Here is a 23,456-nt window from a genome sequence, read left to right as displayed (position 1 = left end):
CTTGGTTTCAGCTCAGGTCTTGATCTCAGGCTCCTGGGATCTAGCACTGCATTGGGCTCCGTGCTCAGCAAGGAGTTTGCTTCTGGGTTCTCTCTCTCCCTCTGACTTTGTCCCTCCCCCCACTGGTGTGTGCTCTCTCAAATAAGTAAATAAATCTTAAAAAAATCTTACACTTCCTTGATTAAATTTATTCCTAAATACTTTACATTTTATGAGACTGTAAAGAAAACTGTTTTCTTAATTTCATTCTAGGATTGTTCATTGTTCATGCATTGAAATACAACTGATTTTTACATATTGATCTTGTATCCTGCAGCTTTGCTGAGCTCATTTATTAGTTCTACTAACTACTTTATGCATTCTCTAGGGTTATCTTTATATGAGATAATGTCATCTGCAAATAGAAATAGTTATACTTCTTCCTTTCCAATTTGGATGCCTCTTATTTCTTGTTCTTGTCTAGTTGTCCTGGCTAGAACTTTCAGTACAATTTGAATAGATATGATGAGAGCAGAAATCCTTATCTTGTTCCTGATCTTAGAGGGAAGCATTTGCAGTCTTTGTCTATTAAGTATGATGTTAGCTGTGGGTTTTTCATAGATATCCTTTATGAAATGGAGGAATTTCCCTTCTGTTCCTAGTTTGTTGAGTGTTTTTATTGTGGAGTGTTGGATTTTGTCAAATGCCTTCTCTGCATCAATTGAAATGTTCATGTGGGTTTTTTCCCTCTGGTTCTATTAAGGGAATGTACCACATTGATTGATTTTCTTATGTTAAACCACCTTTGTCTTCCTTGGATAAATCTTGGTCATGGTGAATAATCCTTTTTATATACTACTAGATTCAGCTTGCTAATTTTTGTTGAAGATTTTTGCATCTATATACATAAGGGATATTGGTCTGTAGTTTTATTGTGATGTCTTTATTTGGCTTTGGTATTAGGGTAATGCTAGTCTCAGGATGAGTTAGGCAGTGTTTCTTTCTCCTCTATTTTTTTGAAAGAAGTTAAGAAGGACTGGTGTTGATTTTTCCTTAAACATTTAGTCCTGGACTTTTTTGTTGTTGGAAGTTTTATTATTATTATTATCATTATTACTACTACTACTACTACTATTACTACTATTTGTACTCAATCTCTTTACTTATGATAGATCTGTGCAGATGTTCTATTTTTTGTTGAGTCAGTTTTGGTAATTTGTATGTTTTTAGAAATTTGTTCATTTCAGTTGTTGCCTAATTCCTTGGCATATGGTTGTTTATAGTATTCTCTTATAATCCTTTCTTATTCCTGTAAGGTCTGTAGTAATGTCCTTGCTTTCCTTCCTCATTTTGGTAATTTGAGTTTTCTCTTTTTTTCCTTGGTCAGTCTAGCTAAAGTTCTGTCCATTATTTTGATCTTTTTAAGAATCAACTTTCAGGTGTCTTCATTTTCTCTATTGTTTTTCTAGACTCTATTTTATTTATCTCTGCTCTAATCTATTATTTCCTTCCTTCCACTTGCTTTGGGTTTAATTTGTTATTTTTGCCCTTTCTTAAGGTTGAAGGTTAAGATATTAATTTTGGATTTCTTTTTGATTGTAGACATTTACATCTATAAACTTCCCTCTGGCACTGTTTTTGCTACATCCCATAGGTTTTCATACATTGTATTTTCATTTTTTTCATCTCTTAAGTATTTTCTAATTTCCTTTGTGACTTGTGACTTTGATTCATTGGTCATCTAGGAACATGTTGTTTAATTTCTACCTATTTATGAATTTTCCAGATTACCTTCTGTTTTGATTTTCAGCTTAATTCCATTATAGCCAGAGAAGATATTTTGTATAATTTCAATCTTTTAAAATTTACTGTGCTCTAACATATTGTCTATCCTAGAGAATGTGCTCTAACACATTGTGCTCTAACATATTGCTCCCTTTGTGCTCTAACATATTGTCTATCTTGGAGAATGTTCCATATGCATATGAAAAGAATGTATATTTTGTTACTGTTGGGTATAGTGTTCTATAGGTGTCTGTTAGTTCTGGCCACTGTATAGTATTCAAATCTGCTATATTCTTACTGATCATCTGTCTGCTTGTTCTCTCCACTGTCAAAAGTGGACTATCAATGTCTGACTATTACAACTGTCTATTTCTCCCTTCTATTATGTCCTTCTTCCTTCATGTATTTGGGTTCTCTGTTGTCTCATAAACAGCGTATAGTTGGATGTTTGTGTTTTGGTTTGGTTTTTTTACCCATGCTGCCAATGGCTATCTTTTGATTAGAGTGAGGTCGATGTCTTGACTTCATGCGGGCTATTTCCATTGATTACTTTTTTTTATAAGGACCATACTTTCTTGTTCCTTTACAAGACTTGTAATTTGGGGTTGGTAACTGGACGTTTTGAATATTATAACTTGGAAACTCTGGAAATCAGATGATCACACCTCCCATGGGTTCATTGCTGCTTGTTGTAGTGGCTTTTTCTTTAGTGGCTTTTCTAAACCAATTTTGGAAAGTCTGTATTCTTTGTCATGTATGGCCACTGAAGTCTATGTTCTATTAGCTTAGTGGTCAGATAATGATTAGACAGAGATTTTGTTAAATGTCTGGCATAAAGAAGTTTCCCAGTCTTTGAAGATAGACGGTGTGTGTATCAGGACATGCCTTCAACGATCAGCCAGGAAATATACAACTATGATTTAGCCTTCACTTGTTTGTGCAGAATCTCAAGGTCAGGCAGAGGTGAGAGTTTAGGGCTTCCTTAGTTCTTTCCTGCGCATGTGCACATCCCTGTGAATGTACATGACCTTCTAGATTCCCAGGAATAGGTTGGAGCTTTTCAAACCCTTTATTCCCCAAAGCATCTCATTCTCCTGCCTTTCCTCCCAAGCTTTATGATTAATCTATTGTTGGCCCAACCGTTATTCATTACCTCAGGCAGCAGCAGCTAAAACATTTGCCTGTAAATATTTTTGACAAATGCTCCCGTTTAGCTGCTTTAGAACTGGGTGAATACTGAGTTAGGTAAAGTAATGGCAAGCCTTTTAAGCTGGTCTTCCAGGGAAACACCAGACTGCTCAAAACTAATGATTACAACTCTCGAGGTTTGTTCTGTTTCTCTGCAACTAGTATTGGGATTATGAGCTGTTATTTTCAAGGCTACCACAGAGCTGAGGAGCAGGGAATGGACCAGGGTTAGTTAAAATATGACAAAGCTCACTGTTTTATGGAGATTCAGCCACTTTTCTTGATTAAGTTTTCCCCTGGTTGCTGTTTGCTTTTGTTTTTTAGTTAAGTTGTCAGAAATAGATTCTGACCATTTTTGCCATTTTTTCCCCACTGCTTTTATGGAGTGGTGGGCTTTTAGAATCTCTTACTCCATTATTTTTGCTAGCATCGCTCCAGAACAGAGACTTTTAAAACACTCTATTTAATGGTTGCATAATATTTGCTATGATTTCCTTAATTACTGTTACATTGATGGACAATTATCAATTGTTTTCATATATCATGTAGAGTGCTGTTGTACATTCATCTTTGTTCACATCCCTGATTGTTTCTTAGGTTAGATTCCTCAAGTGAACATGTAGGTGAAAATATACAAACTTTCAAAGCCCATGATATATGTTGTGAAGATAACTTCCGAATGATCACATTTACACTTCTCTTAGCATGTTTGAAAGTATTGCCTCACCACAGCCTTCTCCCCTGTGAGTATTATCACCTAAGACATTCGTTAATTAGGTGGCCAAAAAACAGTATTTCATTGTTTTGTCTTACATATCCAGGATCATCAGCAAAGCGAAAATATTTATGGTGTTTATTTGGTATTGCCATCTCTTCTGTGAGTTTCTCATTAATATTCTTTGTTGTGAGATGTCTACCTTTTTAATTATTTATAAGAGCTATTTACATAGTAAGAATATGAATCCTTAACAGCAATAATTATACATATTTAAAAATACAGAGCTCTAAAAACACTTTTAATGTCACATACTCAACACATTCCCTTTGGTAGCTCTGGGTCACTGTATTTGTGCCCTATTGCTGCTGTAACAAATTACCACAAACTTAGTGGCTTAAAACAACACAAATTTATTCTCCTACAGTTACAGGGTCGAAAGACCTAAAGTCAAGTCAGTCGTCAGCAGGACTGGTTTCTCTGGAGGCCCTGAGAGGAGTATTTGTGTCCTTGTCACTTATAGCTTCTGATGGCTGCTTCTATTCCTCAGTGTGTGGCCCCTTTTTCCATATTCAAAGCACATGACTCCAATCTCCGCTCCTGTCAGCACATCACTTTCTCTGATTCTAACTTCTCCATTCCTTTTATAATGATCATTGTGATTATGTCAAGCCCGCTCAGATAATCCAAGATAATCACCCCATCTCAAGAGTCCTAACTTAATCACATCTGCAAAGTCTCCTTTGCCATATGTGTTAATCAGAATTCTCCAGAAAAATAGCACCAATAGGATGTGTGTAGATGGATACATCGGTAAGTAGATAGATAGGTAATTAATTTTAAAGAATTAGTTTATATGATGGTGGGGACTGGCAGGTCCAAAATCTGCAGGACAGGCTGTCAAGGTACATACAGACCCAGGGAAGAGTTGATGTTGCTGTCTTGAGCCTAAAGACAATCTTTTTTTTTTTTTTTTAAAGATTTTATTTATTTATTTGAGAGAGAGAGAGAATGAGAGAGAGAGAGCATGAGGTGGGGAGGGTCAGAGGGAGAAGCAGACTCCCCGCCGAGCAGGGAGCCCGATGCGGGAGGACTCAATCCTGGGACTCCAGGATCATGACCTGAGCCGAAGGCAGTTGCTTAACCAACTGAGCCACCCAGGCGCCCAAGCCTAAAGGCAGTCTTAAGGAGAGTTCTTTCCTTTTTGAGGTATCTCAGTCTTTCTCTTAAAGCCTGCAACTGATTGGATGAGGCCCACCCACATTATGAAGGGTAATCTGCTTGATTCAAAGACTACAGATGTAAATGTTAATCATATCCAAAAATTAACAACGACAACAACAAATTACGTTCACTGCAACATCTAGATGGGTGTTCAGCCCAATAACTGGATACCATAGCCTCGCTGAGCTGACATAAAAAGTAACTATCACATTATCTAAGGTAACTTTCAGTTTCCAGGGATCAGGATATGGACATATTGGAGGGGCCATTATTCAGCCTACCACAGGCAGCCACGTTATTTCTTTGACTAAAAAGAGAATGTCCTTCTCCTGAGAAAAGGTAGATACTAATTCAGACTAACTAACCCAAACATTTCATGATGCTCCCTTTCCCATCAGAATTTTATAGAAACAGAAGGGAATTTTCCCATGATTCCTTTTGCCTTCATTATGTGCAGTTTTGAGGAGAATTTCATATCATATTATCCTCAGTAATAAAAAGAAAGATCTGCTTCTCTGATTAAAAGCCTTTTTTCCATACTTTTGAAGAAGAAAATCTCTCTCTCTTTCTCTTGAATTGCTATTCTTGGCAGGAAATATTTTATCAGCTCAGGCTCCTAATTGGATAGGAACATGGCCATTGTGGTGCTTTTCTGTTGCAGACAGGAGACCTTTAGGTTTGGGGGACTGGAGACACATTTCAGCAGGAATCTGTTCCCTTTTGGTCACTCACAATATCTGAAAATGAGAATGAAATGGGCAAGATGGGAGGATTCCCAGAGAATGGTTCCAAGTTGCTAGAACTTCAGTCCTGAGCTGCCGGCTCTCTCCAAAGACAAAAGAAACCAAGATTCAAAAAAGAGTCTGCTTGGGAAAAAAAAATCTTTCTTCTGTTAAAAACATAAAATAGCATTCATTGCTATTATCTGAATGATTAATTCTGTCTCATATTCCTTGCTCTCATAAATCTTTTGCCTCTTTACCAAAGGAATCCTCATTGCAATGGAAATTGTCATTCTTTTCAATATAGCATTTCCTTGAACCTTGGGCTGCAAGAGACTTGGTTAGATACACAGTTGAGGGTTGGGTATGGCCTCTCATCCCCCAGTAACGTGGCCTAAGGTGTCCTTATTTTAGGGTAGTGTGGAGAGTTTCCCAAGTGGCATCATGTTTGGAATAATCATAACAACTGGTGTCCCTTGAAGACTCATCTGTTCCAAGCCTTAAGTTGAATGCTTTATAGACAATGTCTTTACTCTTCCTGAAAATACTCCTCCCAGGTAGAGCCCCTTTGTCCCCATTTTACAGATGAAGAAACAGAGACTTAGAAACATTGAAGGACTCATCTAAAGAAGGTCCCCTATCACTGGAATTCAAGCCTGTATGACAACAGAGCCATGTGTAGCCCTGTTAGGGGTTAAATTATGTCCTCCCCACTCTACACATGCCCAAAATCATATGTTCAAGCCTTAATTCCTTAGTACCTCAGAATGTGACCTAATGTGGAGATATGATCATTATAGATATAATTAGTCAGGATGAGGTCATAACGAATAGGGTGGGCCTCTAATTCAATATGGCTGGCATTCTTATACAAGGGAGGAATTTGGACACAGAGATGGATATTCACAGAGGGAAGATGATGTGGAGAGACACAGGGGAAAGAAGATCATCTACAAGCCAAGGACAGAGGCCAGGAGCAGACCCTTCTCTTGTGGCATTCAGAAGGAATCAACCGTGCTGACACCTTGACCTCAGACTTCCAGCCTCCAGGACCATGAGACAATGCATTCTGTTGTGTAAGCCACCCAGTCTGTGGTCCTTTGTCAAGGTAGCCCCTGAACACTAGTGCAGGCCCCTACACCATAGTACTTTAAATCCTCTACTATCCAGGGCCTCCAGTGAGTGGAGTGGTTGGCCTCTGGCGTCCAAATGTGGCTCACCATTAGAGGGGTGAAAAGATGTGATAAGTGCAGGAAACACATTGTCTCATTTCCATGTTGGTACCATCTGGATCTGTGCACATCTCTGTGACTGTTTACTCTTATTTCCATTTAATCCTGGATGCTCAAAGCTGAGACACAGAACTAGCAAGTGGCAGAGTTCCTTGACTTCTCTGCTGTGTCCCCTCCCATGGGTAGGGCAGGTACTCTCCCAAACTGTATGAAAAACCCACTGCACCTGCTCCCTCTCTGACCTGTGGTGATGCTGAAATTCTACCAAGAGTAATTCACATGGGAAGTCCCAGGGTTTGAGGGGGGGAGACACATTAGGGTCTGAATTCTTGGAATGGATTGTTGCATTGGATTAATCATTTCAGCAGGTTGGAATAAAGCCCCGGGGAAAATGGAACCAGGATGGGTAAGTTTTAAGAGGTTGGGGAGAGAGATGGGAGCTGTTAAGTTGGAGGGTTTTTGGTTGAAGGTGAGGAAACATGATGGAGGGGAGCCAAAAAACACCAAGACACACTCACCTACTTTGCATCTTACCAGAGCAGGTCCTGGCATGGGGTTAATTGCCCACTTTCCCAACACTGTACCTGGAAACCTTCCCAGACTGCACATCTGTCAGGGCTGGGCAGTGCCCCCTCTGGAGTAGAAATCCGAGGGAGAGCGGGGAGGTGGACAAGTGAACTCTTCCTCTAACATCTCTGCTGCCACAACAAACACCTGGCTGCCTCCCCCTTGCCCCCCTGCTCCAGAGCCTTCTGGCCCAGGACCATCTGCAGGGGCAGTGGGGTGTTCTGAAATAGCTCTGCGCCCTCTTGTCAGTTTGGATGTTTAACTCTCCACTTGGCTCAGCTAATAGGCTCCCAAAGATCCACGGCTTCCCCATCAAGGCAGGAGGCGCTGCCTTGCATGTCCCAGGATGAAGGATTAGGAAAAGAACAAGCTCCTTCAAGCTGTGCTTCCTCCGTTTTCTGCAGCAAATTGGGTGTTTTCAGGCATATGTTATCTCACTTAACTCTCTAACAGCCCAGCGAGGGAAATGCCATTATTCAAATGCCACCCATTTCATGGATGAGAAAACCGAAGCTCCGAAAGTCACTGTGACTTGGTAGTTCAAGACAAAATCTCAAACCCAAACTCTGAAGTAAACTTGCTTGTTTCCTCTCCTGATGGTTCAGTAAAGGGCTGAAAAGAAGCTGCAGCAGGAAAAAGATGCCCCTTTGAATACCTGCCTCAAGTTTCCTCCCACCAAGGATACTACCAGTGAGACCAGGCAGGAGCCCCTCAAAGAATGAACACCCTTGTTCTTAAGGCGGTCTTCATGCAGTAGGGACAAAACACAGGCACAGTTCATCATTGTGTTTAAGATGGGGGCCATCATCTGGAGCTTTAAAAGTGAGGATTTGCCTCCAAATTTCAAAGCGTACTTTTTTTAAAAATCTAGAGCATTAGTATTTGCATTTAAAAATCTAGAGCATTTGACAAAATCTTGAGCCACCAAAACATAATAAAGTGGTATCATTGTGGTTTTGCTCTAACAAGTACTGAGAGATGGAAAGCTTTCCTGCTTCTCGTTTTCCACAGCAACACTGGCAGAAACCCCCTTTTCTGGCATTTGCATCCTTGATGTACCTAGTGGAGCTCACCGACAGGTGCATCGTGTGCCTACTGAGATAAGATGTGGAGGCAGGGGGCGCCTGGGTGGCTCAGTCGTTGAGCGTCTGCCTTCGGCTCAGGTTCTGATCCCAGGACCCTGGGATCGAGCCCCGCATCGGGCTCCCTGCTCCGCGGGGAAGCCTGCTTCTTCCTCTCCTACTCCCCCTGCTTGTGTTCCCTCTCTCGCTATGTCTCTGTCAAATAAATAAATAAAATCTTTAAAAAAAAAAAAAGATGTGGAGGCAGAAGCATGGCCAGCTCATGAAAACGTCATCATATTGTTTGATTCCAAAGCAGCACTGGAGAAAAGGTGTGAGCACAGTGCAGGGGAGCACCTTGATATGGAAAGATAGCCACATCCATTGAGAACCCTCTGTGGCTGGAGCTGCTATGGATGCCTCTTACACGGCCTCATGCCATTCCTTCAGTACCATTGTGATGTCAGTACCATCCTGGTCCACTGTACAGCTGACGAAAGAGGCTTGCATCCTCAGCTCAAGGTACGTGCCTGGGTGGTCAGGGATCAAAATAGGACTTGAGCCTGGGTGGTCTGACTCCGCAGCCTGGGCTCATGATCCCTATGCCATCGAAGACAGGCTGGTGGCTGGGAGGCCTCTGCAGCCTTGAGTGGTGACTGATGGGGTCTCACAGAGAAGTTCACTTTCTTCCCTCCAAACCAAGTTTTCATCTGTGCTTCTCAGCCATGGCTGGTATTACAGTAAGAGCCCAGACTGTGGACAGTTGGCTAGGGCTCAAATCCTGGCTCTGACACTTCCTGGCCGAAAGCCTGGCCCAGATTTCAGGGCTTTTGATTTCCTGGTCTGGGGTGGGCCTGCCCACTGGAATTTTTTAAATCTCCCCAGGGCTGACAACCATCGTTCTAAATGAGGGAACTAGATGGGGGAATTGTTCATGTCCTCAGGAGTAGGGGTCCTGCTTCACCCACCACTTGCCCATTGAAGTGATGAATCAGTCAATTATTTTTAGTGACTTTTACATTTGGTTTAACTCCTTGGATTGGATGTGGCCAGGTCCAGGGGGAGGGGTGACTTCTGGGACAGGACGAGGAAACAGGACACAAGAGGGGAGCGGTGATTGGAATCCGGTTGGCTGAGCCGCATGGGACTGACATTTAAATGAGAGGTAACACAATGACAGCAGGTCCAAGCTGCTGGAGGAAGGGGAGAAGAAGGCCTCTTGATTTGCTGGTGATGCAGAGAGCAGAAGTGGTATAGCTTAATGGCCTTGGTGCCAGGAGTGGGTGACTGGGTAAGTTATGGGCCCAGGTTGCCCCTTTCGTGGCCTGACCCAGCCCCACCAGGGAGCCAGCGTTGGAGGAGGATGCGAGGCCTCAAGGGCCTCAGGGTGAAGGGGGAATCATGGTCAGCACAAGGAGATGACCTCCCAGGACTTCCAAGACAAGGTTGAAGGGTGCCTGTGGGACCTCCATGGTGGAGGCTGCAGGAACAGCCTGGGACTGCAGTGAGCAGAGAGGAGGGAGAAGCACTTACTGTTAGCAGCATTAATTTAGTAATAACCACTTAGCATTTAGTGAGCATTTCCTGTGTGCCAGGCACTGTGCTGAGGGTAGAATAAGTTTACACTCTGTGAGGTACCTAATCTCACTCTCCCGATTTTACAGAAGAGGAAAACTGAGGCTTGGTGAGGAGGTGCATGGCAGAACTCTGATTCAAACCCAAGGTAGCCAGCCTTCCAGAGCCAGGCTCTCGGCCCCCACAGTGGTTGCCTGCCGTGGTCAGAGACTTTCACAGTGGTTAAGAGCCCAGACTGTGGACAGTTGGCTGGGGCTCAAATCCTGGCTCTGACACTTCCTGGCCGAACTCTGTGGTCTTCCAGCAGAATTTGGAAGCCATAAATCATGCTTAATCCCAGGGGATGAAGCTGTTGCGTTTATGGCTCTTGAGCCGTTGCATCCCTAAGCGGGGCCGAGCGCTGTCTTTTAGTTCGCTGTGTCCGCAGGGGTGAAGGGAGACAATTTGATGGGCAGAGAAGAATGAGGGGTGGGGGGAGGAGTGTTTGTTGCTGCAGCGTAGAAGTTGCAGGCAGGAGGGCAGTCGCCGCTGCGGGCCCAGGTGTGCGAGAATGCACGCCTGGCAGTCGTAGGAGCACATGGGGCCTGTGTTTCTTTGTGCCCCTAAATCAAGCCCTTGCCCCGAGGGGGTCCAGGCCTGTGCTTGTTTGCTGGAAACACATCCTGGCTTCCCGGAGAGGAGCTGTCGTGGTCCAAGAATGAGCTGATCTGGGGGCGCAATAGTGTGCGGTTTTGTAATACGAAAATAGATCTGTTTCCCTGGCCCTTTTATTCCACACACAATGGGATCACCAGGCCACTCTTTCTTTCTCTTTCTAACAACAATGATGCCATCAATATCCTCCTGGGCTCATCTTTATTTGAAGGCCGGGAGGTATGAATTTTATCATTGCAGATAATCCTGCTGGCTACAAAATATTCTAAACAAAGTGAACCGCTCCAATTGCCCACTAAGGCAGGTTTTCTTGAATCGAACAGGCTTTTATTTGCTGAGTCCGCCTCCTGCCGAAGCTGCCGAGCCCCTTCTTCACAAGACTGAATGGCCTTTGCCAATGGAAGGAGCCTTTCTGGAAAGTCGTGAAACTTGATTTCAGCCCAGGAATGAGCCCTGTGTGGAAATGATGGTGGTTTTGAACTGGTCTTCCAGGGCACATTCTCAATTTCTGAGTGCAGCAGATTGCTGGAAGTAATACTGCTCGCCCTGAATTGAGTTATAGAGTGTGAGACTCAGAAAGACCAGAGAGAGCACCTGGTAACTAAATTCTAGTCTAACCTTGCATTTTACAGGTGGGAAAAGCGGGGTCCAGAGTAAAGAAGGGACTTACCTGAAGAAACTAAGCTAGCAGGTGGTGGAGAAAAGATGTAAAGCTCTGTTCTTTCCTCCCCCCTCCCCCGCGTCTCCCATAGTGTGACGTGTGCTATGGATGATGCCCAAAGTGGCTCTGGGTGGCCCGTGGCATCACATGGCATTAAATCATGTTGACTCATCCGGACAGAAAATGATTCCCTTTCAACTTTATTTTACTTTTGCTCTGGAAAGGCTTAGTTTAGTGCTAGCATGCCTTTCATTCCTCTGTAACAGGACTTCTGTCCCTTTGTAACAAACGCAGAGCGGACCCCTGTTGAGAGGAGGTAACAATATCTGGTTTGAATTTAATAACACTGTTTTGTTTTCATTGTGTTTATTTTAAATGTTACCACCTAATATTACTCATTTTCCACTTAGAGCTTTTTTTTTTTTTTTAAGATTTTATTTATTTATTCATGAGAGACAGAGAGAGAGGGAGAGAGGCAGAGGGAGAAGCAGGCTCCCAAGGAGCAGGAAGCCCGATGCTGAACTCGATCCCAGGACCCTGAGATCATGACCTGAGCCGAAGGCAGACGCTTAACCATCTGAGCCACCCAGGCGCCCCACTTAGAGCTTTTTAACGACTGTTTTTAAATACCTGTATTTTCCATAAATTAAAAAAAAAAAAGATTTTATTTAAGTTTTTTAAAGTGAGTTTATTTAAAGCATTAAGTAAGTAACACTATAGGTGTGCTTTATGGATGTGACGAACCTTGAGAAGGGAAGAAAGGAGGGGATAAAGCAGCCATGTGAAGGGCTGAAACTTGCAAACTACTGCTTTGTACCTGGTACTTCCTATATATGGCTTCAGGGCCAAACTAAGTCTGTTGGAGAGAATTGCCAGAAAAAAAAACATGCTTGAACTTGAACTCATTTCTCTTGCCTACATAGGTCTCATCCATTTTGAAGTATTCTATCAGACATTTATTTCTTTCTTATTCCTGACCATTTGCTTAACCAGAAGTAGCATCTTGCCCACACAGATGCACATATAGGGAGGCTTGTTGGGTACTGTGCAGTCCTGAGGGCCCCAGCTCAGTCCCTCCCTGGCTGTACCCCTGCAAATAAGTCATTGACTGTCTACAGTTGACTGTCTTCAACTGCATGTGAGAAAGCTCAGGCTGAATGAATCTAGTATGTCCTTTTAAACCTTTATTATTATTACTAATCTGTGAGGTTGTATAGTATAATGGGGGTTCCAGAGCCAGTCCGGAAGGATTCAAATCCTCTTTCTACTCTTACTTAGCTATGTGCCCTTGGGCAAGTCATCTAGTTTCTCTGAGCCCTGGCATCTGTATCTATAAATAAAGGAGGGTGAGGGTGAAGCCAAGACTATGGAATCTGGGTGCATCTCAGACTCACTCATGAGACTCAGTGTCCCGAGGGCATCCGATGAGCTAATCAGGAATGTGGGAGAGCAGCTGACGAAGTTAGCTGGCTTATTCACACACTGGCTTGTCTTTCGACAGCCACCATTAACTTCCTTGAAGGCAAGGTCCCTACAGCACCTATAGCACACTACAAAGTACCCAGCGAGTATTGGTTAAAATGAGTTAACAGAGTTGAATGGGCTCAGGTTGGATTGTACTGCACTGAGTGCTTCTAATCATCCATCTATTCAGCAGATTCTTTTTTAAGCACCCACAGCATGACAGGCAGCACAGTTTCCTGTCTTAGAGGGTCAACTCCAATGTCAGCCTAACTTGGAAAGGCTCATGGATTTACTCCTTCCTATGTGACCCTGAATAAGTTACTGAATGTCTCTGTTTTATGGTTTCCTCATTTATAAAAATGGGTCTAATAATAGGACCTCATAGGAGCGTTGGGAAGAAAGGAGGGGATAAATCAGGGAAAATCCCTTAGGAAAGTGTGAGCATGGAGGGAGGAAGCAGTACACATTACCCATCACGCCTGAGGGCTGCGTGCGGTGGATAGGGCCATAAGTAAAACGGGAGTGGCCCTGCCCTCATGGCACTTATAGTCTAGCAAGGGAGATAGACAAAACATAGGTAAAAAAAAAAATATGCAACTAGAAGTAGTGGCAAGTGCTGTGCAGGAAACAAGTAGGGTGTTCTGAGAGAGACTGATGGTGGGGCTACATCTGTGCATCTTGGCATCTGGTCAAGCCCGAGAAGGGAGTATGCAAGGTAAGACCATAGGGGTGAGAATGAACAAGCCATGCAAGGACCGAGCCATGCATGACTCAGAGGGAACAGCCTGAGAGAAAACCCTGGATTGAGAATGAGACAAGAATGGTGCACATGAGTTGGAGAGCACCAGGTTGTCTCTCTCCCTGGAGTGTTTGAGAAAGAAAATTTCTTAAGGTCAGGTAAGATACACTGTATTAACAGGAATTGACTCAATTATATTAACCCAGAAGCAACGTAGCTATTCCTCTTTGGGAAGGACTCATCCTTTCTGCTTTGGTGTATACTGCTAGAGGCTCTGATCACCAATTCAGACATGGCAGGAACGGGGTCCCCCCAACACCAGCAAGCAATTCTCCGCCACCAGGTGGTTATCCTATAATCCAACTCAATTCTGACACTATCTACCCAGAGATGGCATCAGATTCTACATCTTATGGGATTGGTCCCACAAGACTGCCCTCTGCTTCAGATGCCAGTCACAAGTCCAGGTTGTCATCTGTGCTTCTGACCAGCTGGCTAGAAATCAGAGGTTCCCAGCACCCCTGCTTGGGTTCAATTAATTTGCTGCAACAGCTCATAGAACTCAGGAAACTAGCTTACTCGCTAGATTACCAGTTTATAACAAATACTGAAGGATAAGAATTAACAGTCAGATGAGGAGATGCATAGGTTGAGGTCCCAAATAAAGGAGCTTCTGTCTTTGTGGAGTTTGGAGGCCAGCATGGTTGCACATGAAAGCAGTCTGGTTCCCCAACCTGGAAGCTCTCCAAGCCCTGTCCTTTGGGGTTTTTATGGAGGCTTCATCATATAGACATCACATTGGCTTGATCATTGGCTATTGGTGATTGATTCAACTTCCAGCCCCTCTCCCCTCCCTGGAAATCAGGGAGTGGGACTGAAAAATCCCAACCCTCTGTGGTTGGTTCCTCTGGCAGCCAGCCCCCATCCTTTGATGATTTCCCAAAGTCACCTCATTTACATAACCCCAGTTGTGGTGGAAAGGGGCTCATTATGAATAAAAAGACACTCATACTACTTTTATGGCTCTGAAATGATTTTAGAAATGAAGACAAGAGACAAAGTGTTATAACAAAAGATGTTCCCATTGCTCTTATCACTCAGAAAATTCTAAGGGTTTTGGGAGCTCTGAGCCTGAAACTGTGGACAAAGACCAGATATACCTGAGAAATATATTTTGGTCATCTGAATGACCAAATCCGTCTTTTTTTATGAATGACAATATTGCACCTGCCATTGTCTATCTGGTATGAGGTTGGAGAGAACCTTCTTCCATCTGGTGATATAGGAAAGAATATTAGGGTTCGAAGCTGATGGCCAAGAAAGAATTCTTGAGACATCTTTGGTGCAAAAAGGTGGTTTTATTAAAGCACAGGGACAGGACCCATGGGCAGAAAGAGATGCACTGCGGTCATGAGGAGTAGCCCCTTATATACTTTCAGGTTGGGAGGGGGTTAGGATAGCCTAAGTCTCTAAGGAATTTTTAGAAGCAAGGCTTCCAGGACCTTGAGGGAGCTAGCTATTGTTGGGAAAAGGTCACTTATTACGGTCTAATAAAACCTTAGTCATGAGACCCTTCAGATGTGTATCGGTGGGCCATATGCTTGGGAGGGGGGTGGTGATTGCCAACATGTATCTAGGGGGGTTTAGAGATAAAGGAAATTTCTGAAGGAATTTTTATATGTTAAAGTAGACTTACAGGATCCTGGTGGGGGTGTGGGGGGGTGCGGGCTAGGATTGTCTTTTGCCCTTAGCTAAGTATTAACGTCTAGGCAGTTGAGTCCTTAGAGGAAGGTCACGCTGTCTGTTTCAAGGACATGTCAGTGGGCTGTAGGTATAAGGAAATTTAATGATTTTCTGTCTGCCTTTGTTTCCCACATCAGTAACACTCAGCTTCATAATCCATCCATTTTGCTAAATCAAGAAGCAGACCCCGTGGGAAGAGATGGGAGATGCCTGGAAAGTGCGGGTCCCAGGGGGGATGAAGGTTCTGGGGGATCCCCAGAAGGTGAGGCCAGGTTCTGGCCGGGTAAGGTGACCTGTGCAGTGAGTCGGGCACCACAGAGTTCCGCTGACACCTGGCCTTTGTGGGGGAGATTTGCAGCTCCAATTTACCTCTCCATGTGTCGACATGTGAACAAGTCTCTAAGAGTTCCTACAGGCAGATGACTCTATGCCATTTAAATCGTAACATCTGGGTAGTGTTAAGCAAACAAAATTCAATCAAATAAATTTGAAGATCTAACTGGCTTTAGGAAGGAATTCATGAATGGGGCAGCATCCCATCTAGCAAGTTGAAAGGAGCTCTCAGGAGTCCTACAAAATGGAAGGTTTTTATAGGGAAGAGGGTGGGGCAGGGAAGTTATTACAAAAGGAAAAAAAGGATTGCTTCAGGCGAGGTCACCTTTCCTTAGAGGCAAGGGCTGGGGGCCTTATCATACAGATGACCTCGTCTTCCTTTGGGAGATGGAGAGAGCCCGTGTGACAGATTACCTCCTTGGTGCAGACCAGAAAATTCCATATTAATTGGCTTAAAATTCCACTCATAGAGAGGCTGAAACTGCAAGTAAGTCTCAGTTTGCTCTTCTGGGGGCAAGTGAGTCCGCTGTGGACCTGTGGCTTTCTTTTCAATAGTGACTACTTTCTTGGCCTCCAGTGTCTCCAGTTCGGGCTTTGAGCACTGCCCTGAAGTTATTCTTTTGTGGTAAGGCAGAGACAGGTCTCCATTTGTGCATTAAGTAACTAGTAAGAACAACTGACATTGACCCAGTGCTAGGAACCAACCAGAATATGTTTTCTTGGCCAGCCCTCACCAACCACATTGAGGGAAGGGTTATAATTATCTCCATGTTAAAGATGGGGCATCTGAGGCACAGCGAGTTTGGTGACCTGTCCAGGGCCCCACAGCCTGTAAGTGGCAGTCAGCACACAAACCATGCAGGCTGGCCCAGAGCCTGGGCATGTCACAGCAGGGCTGTCCTGGCCCCTATGTTCAGTGGAACCTCCCCATCCCCCAAAACACAACCTGTGCATCAGCCTCTCATTTGGGGTAAAACTGACCATGCACTTAGAACATCTAGTTAAATGCTCTTTAAGGCCTGACTGCCCATCTGCTCTGAAAAAAATGAAAGAGAGTGAGATTTCAGGCAGCCTGACCACCTCATTTCAGTAGATTAGTGTTGGGGTGGGGCTCCGTCTCTCTGGATTTACCATAGTCCAAGTGCATGCCTGATGTGGTGATATAGACCCTCTAGGTTCAAAGGGTGGTCCCAGGTTCAGCAACATGGACCTCACCTGGGAACTTGTTGGAAATGCCAATTATCAGACCTGGTGAATCAGAATCATGATTTAAACCCAGTTTTATACATCTTAAAGTTTAGAATGCTCTGGTGTCGACCATTATTGATTCATTTGTTACAAGCTCTACTTGGTGGTTATATCTGGACTAGGAGCTGAGCAGCTTCAGTGGATGAATCATTGTGGCCTTTGCCCTCCCTGGGCTGCATGGGAGGCAGACCTCGTGCAGGAAGGGCTGAAATGGGGGCAGAGCTGTACCTTGCAGGAGTTCTGAGAATGCCCCCAAGTAACTTCTAATCAGTCTGGAGCAGAATAAAGCACCAGAGGCAGCATTCTAGAGGAAATGATGTTGGGTGAGTCAGATGAGGAGGTGGGGGTTGGGGTTCCACAAACAGGGGAGCTGGCTTAGAAACCGTTGATGCAGTAAAGAGGCCCTTAGCATCAGGCATGGGTTCAGATGAGTTCCACCCCTACTTGCTGTAAAAAAATTTTAGTATCTGTGAAGTGTCTGGTCATATATTTAACTTTAAATATCAGTACAATTTGTCAGGGATTCAGCCTGGTCTTCTCTGCATGTGAACTCCAAAACTGTACTTGGCTCCCCATTCTCACAATCTCCCCGGTGCCCACTGGGCTGTCCTGTGTGGACACCATCTGCTGGAACCCGCCCAGGGATAGGGTTAGTGCAGCTTCTCATGATCACCTTTCCCAGACGTTCAGCATGGGGGGCAAGCGCCTCTATTTGGCTGCTTCTAATTTCATCATCTGTTTCAATGGCAATGATGCTAAATCAGTAATGACACTTGCCTGTCGTTACCACAATCTTGTCAATTGTTAAATTGTGCAGAACCACAGGCCAGATCTGTAAAGATTTATTCTCCTCCCCTGGTGCTTGCTATGGAAATGGTGCAGGGCATGCTAAAGCTTTCCTAGAGGGGGCTTAGAGAAGAAATAACTTGTCTCCCCATTTGATGACTTGTCTCAGATAGGGAGCCTGGTCCAGGGCCAGAGGCAGAGGGTAAGAGCTCTGGGAGATGTCTCCTAGGTCAAGAGAGGAGCTATCTAGCATGCCAATAGGGACACTCCTGGGAGATCAGTGTTGTCTTTGTTACTGTTGAGGCTTCAGTAGGTTTTTTTTGTTTGTTTGAAATTCTGATTTTCAGTGTTTTAATCCTTTTACCACTTCCTTTTTTTAAAGATTTTTATTTACTTATTATTTATTTTAGAGAGAGAGAGGGGGAAATAGAGAGAGAGAATGGGGAGGGGCAGAGAGGGAGGGCGAGAGACAAGCAGACTCCACACTGAGCGAAATCAAGAGTCAGACGCTCAACCAGCTGAGCCACTCAGGCACCCCCTCCCCCTTCTACTAGTTTCTAGTGCAACCCCAAAATGAGACAAGGCAAATACGTCAAAGCTTCTACTATACAGCTTGACTCACAGTAAGTGCCCATCATGGGCTGAATGAAACTAAACTTCTCAATTCAAATGGGCATATCTGGCACATGGAAAAGATAATGGAATTTGGAGTTAGCTGGCTATGAATTAGACTCTAGCTCTCTCATGTGGCACCTATGGTGTCATTGGGCAAGTCACTCAACTTCTTTGTGCCTTGGGGTCCCCATCCAGGAGTGGGACTAGAGTGACACAAGAGTGGCACTTAAGCAGCAAAGTTTAAGGAGGCATTGAATGTCAGGGTCACGCAAATGTAGACTTGGCACTTGCAAGGCCCCAAGAGTGAATTATTTCCTAAACTTCACATCTAGGTGCTTCTCTTGTCTCACTCCTATCCAGGGCCTGTCCCCATAATTAAAGTGGGGGGAATAATGGTATCTACCTCCTAGGGTTGTTATAAGTAAGCTAAGGATCAACTGAGATATGAGAAAAGAGAGAATGTTTGACAAACTGGCAGCTCTTCGTTTCCACAAGAAGGGAGTTGCCAGGATGAGACTGTGCCGGAGTAGCAGGTTGGTACTCAAACCCTGCCACCTTGTCCCCTTTCCAGTCCTGGGACCTAAGAGAAGTGACAGAACTTCTATTTGCTGTGGATTCTCATTAGGACCAAGATGTGTGCTTACTCTTGGGCTGTCTGTGTGCTGAGCAAAGCCTGGTGTGCATCCCTGGATGAAAGGATGTAGCCCAAACTGATGGGCATGCGGGCAACAGCCTCTCCTTGGAACCAGGATTTCAGTCGTCCTCTGAGCACAGAGGTAGGGATCCAGAAAGGCATCCCCATCCCTCCCCAGCCTGGGCAGTGGAATCCCCCATGAAGCCACCCTGCCATACATGATCCAGTGTGGGGTTCCTAATGAAAAATGGCCAGGCTATTAGCGCTTTGCAAATTAAGGGTCCTTTCATTTATTACTGTGCTCTGCTAAGGATGAGCATTAATTTTTTTCTCAAAGCAAATTCACTGGAAACAGACAGTTTAGAATTTATGCTTGTAATGATGGCTACATGGGCCATTAAGACCACCTCTAAGTGAGCTTAATTTGTAGCAGATAAATGTATATGTCTACATATTTTTCAACATAGTTTATGGTGCATCTTGCACAGCTGCGCCCAACTGATTAAATCCTCACAAAATTTAAATAGGAAACCCATTACATAGACAGTATTATAGCCATTCATCATAGAGGCAGTTTCAGGTTAACTCTTTCAGTGCCAGGCTGGGAGAAGTGCCAGGAATTTTTTGTTTGTTTTGTTTTGGTCGAGAATGCAGGGGTTTCCTGTTCCCCTGACCTCTTTGTGGCTCCTACCTTCTTGTGGATGCTGAGGAGGGCTTAATCCTCATTGGTGGATGCAAAGTGAAGTCTTTAGCACAGAAGATGAGATCCCAGGCTCAACTAGGCAGTTGGACCCTTGCTCTCTGGTTGTGGTGGTCTTCACAGCCCCAGTACACATGACACGTTCATCACATGGCACTGGGCAGAGCTTTTGGACCCCAGAAGCTCCACCTTGGGGGTCCCTTCCAGCCACTGAAACTGCCTAATTCTTAGCACACTGTAATGTGCAGCAGTGTGTAGTCATGGTGTAAGAGCCTGCGGTCTGGCCTCAGGTGGACGTGGGGTTAAGTACCAGCTCTGCTGCTTACTGGCAGAGTGCAACCCTGGGCAAGTTATCAGAGAGCTAAGTCGTGCCATGTGCTTAGCACTGTTGTCAATGGTCAGTGAATGGAATCTTGTAATTTACTGCTACTGTTTGTAGCAGATGCTGTCACTGACCCCACTCACAGCCCCCTGTGCATTCCAGCTGCAGGCACCTGAAGCTTTTGGCTTGAGGAAAGTTATGCAACAAATAAAATGACCGGAGTTGTTCAGAACCTGGGCTCTCTAGATTCAGGCTCTTCCCATGACTACATGTTCACGTGAGTTTTGTTTTGAAAAAGGTCATATACGTAGACTCCCTTGATACATTAAATATACCCCCGAACGTTCCCATTAGGGTCTTTTAGGCTCTTGCTCTAAACGTGTTTTCAAGTTGGAGAGGCTGATTTAAAAGAGTGAGTGCCTGATCAACATCCAGTAAAGAAACCAGTGTTTCTTGAGCCCTTAATCTCTTAATCTCTCCAAGCCTCGGTTTCTTTCTGTATAAAATGGAAACAGTGATAGTACCCACCTAATATGAATATTGTGAAGGTGAAATGAAATTATCCACGTGAAGCCTGCTTGGGCTTGCACTTTGGATAGAAAGATGCAAGGATCCTAACATCACCTTGTTCTCAGTTTGGAATAGAGAGCAGGCTTGAATATAAGGAGTTTTAATACAGTGACATGTATTCAACAATTGAAATATATTCACATTGTTACAAGATGGGGTGATAAACTCTGTTTCTAGGAGAGACAGCTGTAGCAGAAGGCTTCACACAGGTAATAATGTCAGCATTGAGCTTTGCAGGAGGGCAAGGGATGAAGTTTCCAAGCCAACAAGGAAAAGAGGGCATCCAGGGATTGGATGCATAGCTGGGCAGAACCAGGAGTCTTTTTAGGGCCTTCGGTCCTGCTGAAGCATTCATCATAGCACAGGAAAGGGAGCAAGGAGGCGGGGAGGTAGGCAGCCTTGGGATCTTGATGTGCCTTGCTTGCCATCATATGAAGATGAGACTTTATCCTGAAGTTAACAGGGAGCCTTCGGAAAGTTTTAATGGAAGCACGATGGGACTGAATTTGCATTTTAGAAGGTTCTCCTTTGCAGCCCCACGGAGAATAGCTTGAAAGGGAGCAAGAATGGCGGCAGGGGGAGCCATTAGGAGACAATGGCAGCTGTCTCATTAGCACCAGACGAGGGTCTAGGGCAGTGGGAATGGGGGTGGAGAGACATCTCAGAAGGGGAATCATCAGATTTGGTGACTGATTAAAGGTGGGGTGTGCGGGAGGTGGTAAGGAGGATGCCGAGCCTACTGCTTGGAGCTAGCTTCTCCCTCCAAGGCAGGAGGGAGTTTCACTTTGTGGGGGAGGGCAAGAAAACGGAGCCAGTTGGGGACATGTGTCTTAGGTGCCTTTGGAGTAAATTTGAATTTCCATTTATTGATCTCACTTCTAGCAAGGATCCCTTGGCCTGAAACAATACCTCCTAGGAGAAGAGAAATTGATGGATGGGTAATTTGCTCTAAAACCCCAGCGGATGATTGTTGGCACCCAGCAAATCTCCTTCCTGTAAACTGCTTTCGGTACAGGGAGGGCTCCGACTGACTGTTTATTAACTCCGGGGTCACAAGTAAGCAGTATGCTTCAAAATGTGACCAATTAAGGAAAAAGCCAAGATGTAGGCCTGTCTCTGTGTGTGTGTTTGAAAGGAATTAAGTGAAATGTTCTAAGTGTTCAATTTCACCTGTCAGAGTTACCAGTTGTCATTGATGAGTGTCCAGTTCTCGAAATCTGTGCAGTTCATTAGCACATTGCCCCTCTTCTAAGGAACTGTGCGATTCGCTCCCCAGACATCAGTCAAGGGAGCAAAACAGACTCTTTCCTTTGCCCCTCTGATACAATAAAGCATTTTTTTTTTCTATCTTGAATGAACAGGCACTAACACTTAAGTATCTAGTATGTGCCAGGCATCATGCTAATAAATTTATAACAGTTATAAATGATGAGGCCAATGAAAGTCACGACCATTTAGTACTTATCCTTGGTCAGCACTATGCTAAGCCCTTCAGATGCATTATCTCAGTTAATACTTTCAAGAACTCTTCAAGGCAGATCTGGTGATTATCCCCATTTTACACATGAGAAAATTGAGGCTGGAGCAGGTAATTAACAAGTTCACCATGCAGTCAATGAGTGGCAGAGCTGGGATTCAAACCCAGGACTGACGGGCTCTGAAGCCACAGCCTGGCTCTTTACAAACCCTTTGGCTGCCTGAGTCACATGGACTGACACTGCTGCATGCCTCCTGTCACCCCCACTAGACACTGAATGGCCGAAGCACGGGGCCTCTCATACTGCGGCAGAGTATACATAGTAGGTGCTCATTAAATGTTTGCTGAACTGGAATGGCCCCAGGCTCCCTCTGCCTCAGCTAGTCCTCCTGCCTAGAAAGTGCCCCTCGTTGTCCTTCACTGTCTGTTTATCTTTTCCTTTTTTTTTTTTTTCAAGTTTAGCCCAGTTTTACCTCCTCCAGGAAGTGCCCCTGATTAACTTCCTTGCCTGGTCCTTCCAGGCACCTCAATCCCAAGGCTGGTTCATTTTTTTTATTATTATTATGTTATGTTAGTCACCATACAGTACATCATTAGTTTTTGATATAGTGTTCCATGATTCATTCTTTGCGTATAACACCCAGTCCAGGACTGCTTCAACTTCTGTATCCATCTATACTGGTCTAACTTGGTTTCTTTGGTCCCTGTGTGTGTGTCTATGTGTATGTGCATATGTGTGTGTGCATGTGTGCACGTGCATGTGTGTGTCTGTCCTTGAGTAGCTGCCCTGCTCTTTCAGTCCAGGGATCACTTTTATTATTTCCTCCAGCACATAAAAGTCATCACTGTAACAGACAACCTGGACAACCCATTATCTGGCTATTCTATCTCAGTCAAAACTCCTCTGTTCTTTGCCGCTTACTGACAGTTTGATCTCAGGCAAGGTAATTAAAATCTGTGTGATCAATTTTCTCACCTGCAAAATGGAGGTAATGGTACCCCCCTCAGAGGATTAATCTGAAAATTAAATGAGATTATGCACGGACAGCTCTTAGTACATCATTTGGCACTAAGTGGTGCTTAAGGGTAGATATTGCCATCATGGAGTTAACAAGGAGGTGTAGAGAGGCCTGTGTACTGACAATATGTCCCTCACATGTTCAATTTCTCCATTCGTTGCCTCTTTGATCCCTGTGACCACACTGAGGGACAGAAAGAGAGGAGAGACAGACCAAGGGAAGAGAGAAGAGAGTTTATCATCACCTTGTGTAGTTGGTAGTGCTGGAATGAAAGTCAGGGCTATCCTAGGGTTTATGGATGGGCTCTAGAAGATTTCTGAACCCCTAAAATCAAACATTCATTATTTTTGCATGTACGTTATGTGTGCTCTTCTGGGGAGAGGACTCCATTGCTTCATTAGCTCCTCAAAGGGCTCCCACAGCTCCCCCCAAAGGCTTAGAAC

Source organism: Mirounga angustirostris, unplaced genomic scaffold (assembly GCF_029215605.1).
Source record: "Mirounga angustirostris isolate CCGP_5_RB_7025 unplaced genomic scaffold, mMirAng1.0.hap1 SCAF_16, whole genome shotgun sequence".
In the NCBI taxonomy this organism is placed as follows: Eukaryota; Metazoa; Chordata; class Mammalia; order Carnivora; family Phocidae; genus Mirounga; species Mirounga angustirostris.
Note: the sequence above shows the minus strand (reverse complement) of the source record.